At 36.9% G+C, this 12,104-nt stretch overlaps 1 long non-coding RNA gene across 1 annotated transcript; it reads right to left on the minus strand.

Moving 5' to 3' along the window:
• Window positions 1-1,946: 1,946 nt before the first annotated feature.
• On the minus strand, window positions 1,947-9,799 carry LOC148801010 (uncharacterized). Its single transcript, XR_016084547.1, has 2 exons — window positions 3,998-9,799; window positions 1,947-3,216 (listed from the first exon to the last, which is right to left on the minus strand). It is a non-coding gene; the product is annotated as an uncharacterized LOC148801010 (long non-coding RNA).
• Between the last annotated feature and the right edge of the window lie 2,305 nt (window positions 9,800-12,104).

Consider the following 12,104-nt stretch of genomic DNA (forward strand, 5'->3'; position numbering starts at 1 on the left):
CGGTCCATTACTAAAAAGTCTAACTTCTTTACCATTAGTTCATCATCCAAGAAAACTCGCACCGATTGTCATTGCAACTCTATAGGATGATTGCACAGAGCTCTGCATCATAGCTATCAACGGCTTTGAAAATTGACCCTTGGGTGCCTATCACTAGGTTATTTGATGACAAAACTGATGTCTACATTGCCTATGTATTGCTCAAAAGATCCAACATTGAATGCTGGTTAATGGTTTTCAGTTGTTGGGCTTAGAGTGTGAAAACTAACGTGATCGTTAAGAAAAACAATGTAACTATTTTTCATCCTTTTTTGACCACCCCATTAGAAATAAGGAATTCAGTATTCCATACACATGTAAAGAAAAAGAAATAGAGATGGTGGTGGGACCTGTTAAGCCCAATCAATCTGGATTGGATTGGATTCAATGGATGAGCCTGAATCATGAATTGGGATTTGCTTGTTCCTCACACTGAACTCACAGCCACATTCCTTTGGGAACATCTTCCATAAATAACAACATACAATTATGGGAGATGTTCCTGATGTGCAACCAGTGCAATCCGGATTTTTGGACCATATATATTATAGGGAAGAGAATGTACTTTTATAATGATATCTGAATTATTGCTCTCTAATAATAATTAAAGTAATTAATTTTCTTTACTTAATTAAATTAATTTAAAAATTAATATGTTAATTAACACAATTAATTAATTAAATTTACCCAATAACTTAATGTAATTAATTTATTTAACATAGATTAATTAATGTAATTATAACATAATTAATTAATCGTACTACTTATTAAAAATGACTAACCTTAATAAATTAATATTAACTTAATTTAACTTATTTAAGCTGATTCAATAACACTTAGACACCCTTATAGTTTTAGATCATTACTAAAACATCCCCTATAGTTTGTTTATTATTCAAAACACTCCCATAGTTTGCAACCATTTTACTTAATTGACCATTTAAATAAATTTACTAATTTTTTTAACTTAATACATTTAATTAACTTAGGTGGTATTTGATAGCACTTTTCATACATTTGAATCTGAAAATGTTGCTTTTTAGATGCCACCTTTGTTTGGTGTTGCATCTGAAATATTATTTGAAAAGTCAAAAATACCCCTACCCCATTCGACCCCCTCTCTCTCTCCCTCTCTCTCTCATCTTCATACCACCACCGCTACAACTCCCGACAAGGGTGGTTCTCTCTTTCTCTCCCCCTATCTTCCCACCAACGCTACTACAACTTGTAGTAGCAGTTCTCTCTCTCTCTCTCTCTCGTCTTCATACCACCACTGCTACAACTCCTAGTAGGGGTGGTTCTCTCTCTCTCTCTCTCCTTGCTTCCCGCCAACGCCGCTACAACTCTCTCTCGTCTCCATACCACCGCCGCTACAACTCCCAGCAGGGGTGGTTCTCTCTCTCTCTCCTTGTCTTCCCGCCAACGCCGCTACAACTCTCTCTCTCTCTCTCCTGTCTTCCTGCCACCGCTGCTGCAACTTGCAAGGGTGGTGGCTCTCTCTCTCTCTCTAGCTCTCTCCCCCTGTCTTTTCGCCACTGCAAGTCGTAGGGGTAAAATAGTAAAATCAGTGAATTTCATATGGTAAAGGGTTGATCCAACACAAACAAATTTATGGATTTAGAGCTTCTAAAAAGTAAAAAAGCACTTATACTTCTTTTCAGATTTTAAACACAAAAAACATCTTTTTAACTTTTTAAATCTGAAATTTCAGATTTATCAAACGACACCTTAATTAAATTACTTAGTAATTTAACACACCCTCTATAGGTCATGTGACCACTTGGAACAAGTGGAAAATGTGAAAGGACATGGGCATAGGATTTTTTTTTTTATTTTGAAATTATCCCTAGATGCTCTCTTATAACAACCTTTTAAAGACAAAACTTAGGATAAAATCAACGTTTTCATTTTCATTTTCTTTTAATTAATTTGGTGGGACAGACATTGTGGTAAAAAAATGTCATTTACTACTAAAGAAATTGTGATAAGTAAAATGGCTGGAGGGCGATGTCTAATTGTCCAAGTAAATGATCCTTTTTTTAATTCTCTCTCCACCTTCCAAGTTCCAACTACATGAATTCAGTTGTCCATCCAAGTGAACCATCTAGAAACTCATTTAAATCTATTTCCTTTTGCCTCAATCAGGCTTCACAAGGCCACTGACTAGGCTCTACAGTTTTCCTCCATTCAGCCAAGTCATATCCACATCTTTTCAGCTGGCGATTGAATTGTATGAGACTACTATCTATGCGTAATGATGGGAATGGCTAGAAGAAGAACCACATAAGTTGAGTTAAAATAAACAATATGAAATCCCATGATAAACTCAAGATTGCAAAGTAGTAGTAGTAATAGAAACAAATGATCACTGAATAAGCGGGGAAATATGCGGTTCTTCTTTAATTACCAAATGATCCCATGATAAGTCACTATAAAATTGTGTCTTTGATTTGGAACGGGTCACAGGCAAAGAATTCAAGGCACAACTTCTCACACCAACCTTCACAGCATGTCCTGGTCGCACATCAAGGATATCTTTTGTACTTGTATTTATTATTTTTATAGAAATATTTACAATACATGATGGGATATATGTGGCTGAGGCCGGTGTGAGGAGAAGATTCCAATTCCAAATACAACAGTACCTCTTCCTTGTAAACCCAAGGCAAGGGTTAAGCACACATAATAGCATTCATTCCTTAAGCTCAATTTGGAAGCAGTACAACTGCAAATATGTACAGACGTAAATATATACAAAATAATAAGCTCAATTTGGAAGCAGTACAAATGCAAATATGTACAGACGTAAATATATACAAAATAATACAAAATATAAGGTTTTGTACTCCTTCCAAACTCAGCCTTACTAAAACATCAATATGCAGAAGTTCATGTACCTTCCAACAATATCCAAGTCAAGGAGGGTTGAGTTTAGCCTAATATCATAACTGTACGAATTATAAAATCTCAAAAATTGTCCCTACCTCAAAATCCGTTTTTCCAAGCGAAAAAAAAAAAAAAACATGCATTAAGGTGGATATATAGGGACAGGTACCTACCTTGTAAGGTGAAAATTGCCATTCAAACCATGAACTGAGTGACATTGTAACCTTCCTTAGAGTCGTGGTTTAACCTTCTTGGTTGGTCCAGAATTTCCACCCTTAAATTGTTCACGCTCTAAGCAACATACAAAGCAGAAAACAAATAAAGAAACTCTTTTTGTTTTCAATTAGTACAAGTAGAGCAATGACACATTTGCAAATTTAACATGCATTCGATCAACATTTATTTAGAGGAAGAGATGGTAGAGGGAAAGCAAACTAGTGGTGCAATTCCTCTTTAATTATTTATGGCAACAGAAAGGGAATAGATTATTCAACTTAATTACAATTGTAGGTACAGACACAGCGAAGTTCATAGGGATTAAATCCATCGATACGACTGCAACTAGGTTTGCCTTTGTACACCTGGGTGCACCATAGGCGGCATAAGGTAAACTCACAACCTTGGCCGCTCATAACAGCTCGGCATATTTTTGCATCTGAACTAGGCACCATTGGTGCAACTGCAACAACCATCATTTATACAATAAGCAAATTAGAGAACATTAAAGAAAAGGGTTTGGGGGAATCAGACCAATTAAGTCTGTATCTATTGCACGGTATAGCAGAGAAGGCACTCTCTATAAATTCTAGGAATATGGAGGCACAAATTTATATATCAAGATAAACAAAAGAAAGAATAGCAATCAGGTTGCACCATGTGATGTTATGTGGTGCTCTATGACCATGGATTAATTCAACACAGTGTGGAAGAAATGTAGCTTGCAACTATGCATAATATAGCAAGTTAGTTTTTGATGTTGATACAGAAACATGTATTCATGTATTATAGAAATGACCATAAACGGATGGATGAACAGAGAAAAGCAAATGAAACTGAGAAAAGTTTAAGAAACCTGAAAGGACTAAGAGGACAAAGAAGAAACTGCACAAAAGCTTAGCCATCTTTTATGTCAACTTAGGCAAATTTGTGGAACTGTGTTATATTGTGCAAGAAAACCATGTATCTTCTGAATATGCAACTCAAATTTGAGTTGCAGCGGTATTTATAGAGTTGTGGGTCTGCAGATTTATTCATAAACGGCATTCTAATTAAGGCCTTAACCCAGGTTCTTAGTTTTGGAAGGATTTTAGATTGTTAACAGAATAGCTTTGAGTACAATAGAAACAGCAGCCATGTTACTTTGAAGACTACAAGCTTTTGTTTGGATCAAGAGTACAACTACACGTACAATAAATACTATCTATTTAGAGATAGTAAAGCTGTGTATTGTTAAACATGGTTTCTTAATTTACTTACCATCTTCAAATAATTACTGTGTCTTGCATTTGGTGCTGTATATTTCTAATACAATTGTGTCCTAATATCAAAGGATTGAGTTTAATGAACTGAACTGAACTGAGCCCTACAATCAGTTCAAATCTTGACTTATCTCTACTTGAAGGTGAGGAATTTGCTTGCTTGGAATACAAGCTTGGTTGGTATTCAAGACCTAATATAGGATGGAAAGTAGTTAAAGAGTATTTCACTGTTGGTGGTTGTCTGTGTAAGAGGTCAAAGGATGGTTGTGTTCGGTTCAGACTGGAAAAAACAACACCCAAGGATGGTGATCCATTTCTCTGCTACATATGGTAAAAACCATGTTACTTGGAAGCTTGTAAACCTTGGAGAAAGGCCATACCATGCTAACAAGGTCCACCAATCAAACCTACTGGAGGAGCTAGCTATTGTCCTTCATGGATTTTGGACTATCTTATGGCCATTTTGGAAATTAAAAAAAATGGCATTCCCCTGAAAATTGAAAGTGAACAATGAATATGAGCTAAATTTATGCCCATCCTTTAGGGAGTATTTATGCTTATCTGCTCAACCAGCCTCTTGATTCTTACCAAATTCAAGAATTACTTGATAAAAATTCACTTTTAAATGAATTTATATTCCTTTATTATTATTTTTTTGTCTCTTTATGCATTTTACTTCTAGCCAATGTTCAAGTAAATTAACCATTCATACCATACCTAACATTCTCAGAATCAGTGCCATCTCTAACATTTTCAGAATCAACGCCTGTTTGTAGGGATCTGCTGTTGGAACGGGATCCGGTCTCCTATGGGATCTGCTCCTCACACATGGGCACCTCACAGGCACATCACCATGCATGCATTGGAAACAACTCCCATGAATTATAACTTATAAGTACAGGAGGAATTCCCAATGCATGGTAGGATGTGCGTGTGAGGTCGGTGTGAGCATGGTTTTTAAAAATGAACCGGCAACTGAACCAGTCAGAGGTCTGGTTACCGATTCAAACGGCTGATGAAAAGAATTAAAAATTTAAAAATTTGGAAAACGGTCAAAACTGTTCGAACGATTAACCGACCGGTTCAACGATTTTTTAACGGGGGAAAAAGCGGTTTTGGAGGAAAACGGAACCGGTCAGGTGACCGGTTCCCGATTTTTCTGGTCCAACCGCCCGGTCCGGTCTGGTTTTGAAAACAGTAGGTGTGAGGCACCCTGTGTGAGGAGCAGATCTGATCTCTAAATTAATTGGGATCTGCTCCTCACATAGCGCGCCTCACACCGATCTTACAGCCATATCTCACCCTATATTGAGAACATCTCCCCATGAATAATAAATACCAAGGTTTTAAAAACCGACCCGGAAATGGAACCGTTCTACCTACTGGTTTCTAGGTCAGCGATTCAACCGTCCAGGTCAAATGGTTCGGACGGCTTGTGACTTTGCATTGGGGCAAATAATTATATTGATATGAGAAAGAAGAATGGAGAAAAGACTGATAGACTGATGTTGGTTGAGAAAGAAAAAAAGAAAGAAGAAAAGAAAGAAAGAAGGAGAAGAAAAAAAGAAAAGAAGAAAAAGGAAAGGAAGGAGGGAAGGAGGGAAGAAGAAGGAAGAGGAGGAGGATGGTTCGACGCTCACCGGCGATGATAATGGCGACGACAACAGCAAGGCGGTAGTAACAGAGATTTGAGATCTGAGATCTAAGTTCTCGGATCTTAGATCTGAAATCAAGATCGTGTCTCAGACTGGATCTCAGATCTGAGATCCTGTGTTTTTCTTCTCTGCAACTTTTTAAAACTGTTAACCGGTCCGGGTCAAATGAGTCGATGGTTCGACCTCCTGGGTCAACGGTTTTCTGACGGAGTCAATGTTTTTTTACCAAAGAATGGGTTAGAGGTGAAACGGAACTGGTTTCTTAGACAGTTTCCGGGTCGAACGGTCCAACCATCCAGGTCAATGATGGTTCAAAAACATTGATAAATAAAAGTATGGGAGATGTTCCCGATGTGTGGCCAAGACATGCTATGAGATTGGTTTAAGGTGCGCTGTGTGAGGAGTAGTCTGGACTCGATAGGAACCTCTACCACTAACAGAATTGTTTCATTTTAAATGATGATTTTTTTCTCTCTTTTGTTTTTGTCAGCATTTTCTATGATGAATTAATGACATTGCCATCCTCAAATGGGCTCCACCAATCCATCAAAGTAGAAGGGTCTATATATATTTTGGGGTCTAGAGATAGGGATGGCAATTTTCCCCATCCTGGGGATGGAGAGTGTTTTGGTGGGATTACGGATGACAATTTTTCCCATTTCGTTGATCCTACAGGACCCATCCCATTTTTTAAAATATGGTTAAATATGTTTGAATCTTGTTTAATAGAATCATAAATTTTAATTATTTTATTTTTAATTTTTAAATAAAATAAAAAATAAAAACAAAATGATTGACATTATAAAAAATCACGAGAAGTGGGGATCCCCATGGGGATAGGGATGAGGATAGCCTTGTCCCCGTTGATAGGGATGGGGACGAGGATAGGGATCCCTGATTGATGTTGGGATCAGGGATGGGGAATGAGGTCCCCACCCCGCCCTATCCCCAATTATAAAAATTAAATAATATTCATATAATATATATGCTTTTATATATATGATATAATTTAAATGTATCTAAATATATTTAAAATATTATTTATATTTTAAAATTTTTATTTATTTTAAATAAATTTATTTTTCAAGAAATACTATTAACTAAAAAATTTCGGGGATTTGGGTCCCCATGAGGAATCTATCCCCATCGGAGTTCGGGGGATAGAAAACAACTTTTATCCCCGATAGGGATCAATGCTAGGACGGGAATTTATTCCAAAATTTGGGTTGGGAACAAGGAATATGATCCCCGCCCGAAACCTGCTCGTTGCCATTCCTATCTAGAGATTAGGGACATGGTTGATCAATGATAAGTTGTTAAAACCAGTGTTTTTAACCTATTGGTGGCCGGGCTAATCGGGCCAATGAACCCATCACAATATTAATCATTTTAAGCACTTATTCATATAAGTATTTAAAATAGGTGATGGGACTACACAATGACACAATAAGTGGAAAAATAAGTATTCATTCATATTTGACAAAAAACCCCAATATATACTTATTTTGAAAATAAATGATTAAAAAAGTAAGAAACCCTAGGCCTACTTTTGTTAAGCAATTATTGAATATGGTAAATTGCTCAAGCCTCCCCTAAACTTTCGTTTTATAATTACAATCACCTCCCCTGAACTTTGTGACACCGTTATAAATAGATCCCTCTATTAGAAATTTCTAATAAGAGGCATGAAAAATGTCCAAAATACACATACAGTTACTTTTGACCAAAATATTTGTTTTGTCCAAATTTTCCCTTCATATCCATCTCCCAATGGTAGGGTGCAAGTTTAACTACAATGGTATTTTGGGCATGAAATTTATGCCTCTTGTTAGAGGATTCTAGCATAGGGGGTCTATTAGCAACTGTGTCAAAAAGTTTAGGGGAGGTGATTATAATACCAAACTTTAGTTAGTGGAGGTTTCAACAAGGGTCAAAAACTTTAGAGGAGGTTACAGTAATTTACCCTATTGAATAAGTAATTTTTTTGTTGGACAAAACTGTCCCCACGGTATTTCAAAATTTCCATCAATTGCTCCTCCTTGTTGAGAACACAGTAGAACCCTGTCGTCTTCTCCTTTTTGTGCGAACAGCTGCGGCCATGGAAACGATGTGCAACCCAGGCAGAAATATGGGGCGGAGTGAAATTTAGGGGCATTCTTTTTTCCGATTGTGAGAGGGGGGAAAATTGGTCAATGGGATTTTGGTTCCCATTGACCAAGAATCCCATGTTCTTTTCTCATATTTTTGTGAGGATCAGGGGGTAAATAATTTTCCCACCTAGGGGAAAGTCGCCAACACTTGAATGGGACAAAAATTCCCTTTTTAATAATGGATTTTTATAGCTAAAATGGCCATTGCCTTATTTACATGAGAAATAAAAGAACATGGGAAAGTAACTTACCAAAAAACGAACGGGGCCTTAGAGAGATGGAATGATGATGGACAATGGTGACAATGAGTGAACTTAGACTTTTGGGTTTGATGTAAAAGAAAGAAAGAAGCAAATGGGATTTACAGCTAGCTCGTTTGGTCCGGGATGGCTGAACGATCATCAACTTATGCTATACTTTGCAGCGGAATCTCCGAAAGACAATAAAGTTAATAATATATACAGGTTCTTGTAGTTTCGAACTGATTTAGAGTTAATAATATATATAGGTTTCTCGCTTTTATTATAATTATTATTATATTTTACATCTTAAAGTACAATTTTGAAAGACAATATATTAGATAATATTAGTTAAAAACTACTATTGAGGTGTCCAAATAGAGTCATTTGTTTATGGGTGTTCATGCAATCTAAGTAGGTGTTTGGCATCGATGACGTTGCTTGAGAGATGTTTTTTAAGAAAACAGTGCTTTATGCATGAGGATCTATTGCACCATTTTCTCAGAAAATGGCTCCTTTTATTGTGTTTGACATCGATGCTGCCACATAGTCTGTTTGCTGGGAAAACAACACTATTTTTGTTTGGTACTGGTGCTATATAACCATTTTCAGCATTGTCCTACATTATCCAATGCCCAAGATGATGTCACATTGATGCCACGTCATTGCACCGCTGGCAACAACAATTAGAAAATGCAAAACACTTTTAGAAATACTTTTAACAATATATGCTCGTGCAAAACACATGCTTCTTTGCTAGTTGATGAAAATGCAACACTTTTTAGACATGGCAATGGGGCAGGTTTGGGGAGGGTATTCTAAATTCCAAACACTCCCACACATGAAAATGCAAATTTGAGGGTGAATGAGTCGAATTGACGGATTGGGTCCAAAACCCACATCTAATTTTCAATTATATATAAGTGGTTTAATTAATTAGTTTAATTAATTTTTTAATTACAATTGTAGATACAGACACAGCGTAAGGGATTAAATCCACTGCCACTGCAAAGACCATTGCCATTGTACTCCTGGGTGCACCACTGCCGGCATGAGGCCAGATCACAATCATTGCCATTCCCAACAGCTCGACATAAGGCAGCATCCGAACTGGGCACCATTGATGCAACTGCAACAACCATTGTTTATCGTTCATACAATTAATAAGAAAATTATGCAAGTGATCATATATAGATGAATAAACAGAGACAAACAAATGAGAATGAGGAAAGCTTAAGAAACCTGAAAGGGAGGAGGACAAAGAAGAAACTGCAGAAAAGCTTAGCCATCTTTCTTTCTGTCAACTACTTTGACAAATTTGCTCTTTTTGTATTGTGCGTGCAAGAAAGCTGTGTATCCTATCTTCTCGATCGATATGAAAACGCTAATGAGTTGTAGGGGTATTTATAGAGTTGTGGTGGGTCTGTAGATTTATTATTCCTAAATACCATTCAATTCTAAGATGCATGAATTCACCGGAATAAATTAAAAAAAAAAAAAAAACTGTAGAATAGTTAAGGCCTTAATCTACGTTATTCTTAGTTTTGGAAGTATTTTGGATTGCTAACTGGATCAGTTTTGAGTAGAATAGTTGTTTGAGTGGCACACATATCAAAGACAAATGTAACTTCAATGGTTGTAAAAACCTTGATGATGCCATGTGCCCATCTCTAACCTATAGAATGTGTATCTAATTAATTAATATATCCTCAACCAAACCAAGACATTGGCTGATCAATAAAAAGCCCAGATTGTGTATAAAATTTGGTGTAGGAAGCCAGTTTTACCTGTGGCATGGGCAGAAGGCTGAGTTTGTTCTCTACATGAGCTGAAGAACGAGATGGGATGGAGTGGAGCAGACAGTGCCTCTAATTAATTACCATCCATGATCCACCCCACAAATCATGTGCTGATGCCAAATTGGGAAACAATATATATAGTGGATAGCATCAACTTTAATTTTGAAATTAAAAGGGTCCTGTACATATTATTAAGATTCTTGGAGCTAGCTTAGGTTAACATGGACCATCGATACAGCTTAACAAGAAGAAATTTTAGCCTACAAACCATCAAATTATAGCCTATTAAGTTAAATTATTTACTTGCTGCTAACAAAGTAAAGCTAATAAATTTTGTGTTAGTGATAGTAAAGCTATGTATTGTATGTTAAACATGGTTTCTCTATTTATTATCTTCAAATAATTACTGTGTCTTGCATTTAGTGCTGTATATTAATCAAAGATTTCTGAGGTGGATTGTGATGGGCCGAGAAGATCGAATAGGGTACCCACGCATAACCCAAGGTACGTGGACTGATAATGCGCATGCATGGCCCATGTAAAGCCAGTCCATCATGCATGGCCCATGCAACGGCCCAGTAGAGCAGTACCCAATAGAGAAGGATTCGGTCAAGCCACAAGAATTGGTCAAGCAATTAGTTGTTGATTGTTAGCTAGTCTTAAGCATGTTGTTAGTTGGTCTTAAGTAAGATTGAGTCAAATAAGTTATTTGTTATTTCTGTTAAGTTGTTAGCATGATAAGGCATAGGGATAGACTATATAGTTAGAAGGCTAATCCCTTATTTTAAGACTATTTCAGTGGTAGAAAGTTAAGAAATTTATATATTTAAACACCACCCCACCACATGGATGGAGTAGTTGAAAGTTAATAAACCTCTTGTGCCTATTCTCACCCTAAGTAGAATACTCAATCTCTCTCTAGCTTTGACTGAGACCTATCATTTATCCCAATAATCTTTCGCTGTTTTTGGTTGTCTCTGTGCAAAGGGTCTGACGATGGCTATACAAAGATATGACCCATTTCTCTACTACATACATGGTAGCAGCAGCTGCCAGTAACAAACACCATGTTCCTTGAAAGGCCCACCAATCATGAGTACTGGAACAACTAAGGATTCTGGACTATCTTGTATCCATTTTCGAAATCCAAACAATGCCATTTCTCTGACATAGGTTATTGCTGCAAATTACAAGTAAACTAAATATTCATGCCCATCCATTATAGAATTTGGTAGCAACACGTATCAAGCCAACCAAGAGGGAGTATTTATGCTTAACTCAGCTTCAAATGAATTCGTGCTCTATTATTATTTTTCTCCCTTTTTCCATTTAAGTATTTCCAGCCAACATATAAATGTTCAAGCAGCAAATTAAACATTCATACCATACCTAACATTCTCAGAATCAGTGCCATCTCTGACATTTCCAGAATCAGCGCCTGTTTGGGAGGGCTGAACCGCAGAAGCTTCTGCTTTTCTGAAGTGGGCCCTACACCGCCAGCCCATAACTAGAAACCTGTATCACAAACAGAATTGGTTCATACTAACAGAAACCTGGCTGTCATTCTCAAATGGGCTCCATCAGCAACCCATCAAAGTACAATAGATTGTATATCTTTTGGGGTTTAGAGAGTATGGACAGGGCTGATTAGTGATAAGTTTTTAAAACAGTGTTTTCAACCTATTGGTGACCGGGCCGGTCGGGCCAATGAACCGGTCACAATACCAAATCAGCCCAAATTCCAACCTGTTGTTCTTCCAAAACCCTATTGACTTGGTCAATAACCCATTGATTCAAGTGGTTGATGACATCACAGGTTGAACCACTGAATGACTTAATTCTCTAGAACACAAAGCAA

The sequence above is a fragment of the Nelumbo nucifera genome, chromosome 3 (assembly GCF_055504915.1).
Source record: "Nelumbo nucifera cultivar China Antique chromosome 3, China Antique-T2T, whole genome shotgun sequence".
NCBI lineage: Eukaryota > Viridiplantae > Streptophyta > Magnoliopsida > Proteales > Nelumbonaceae > Nelumbo > Nelumbo nucifera.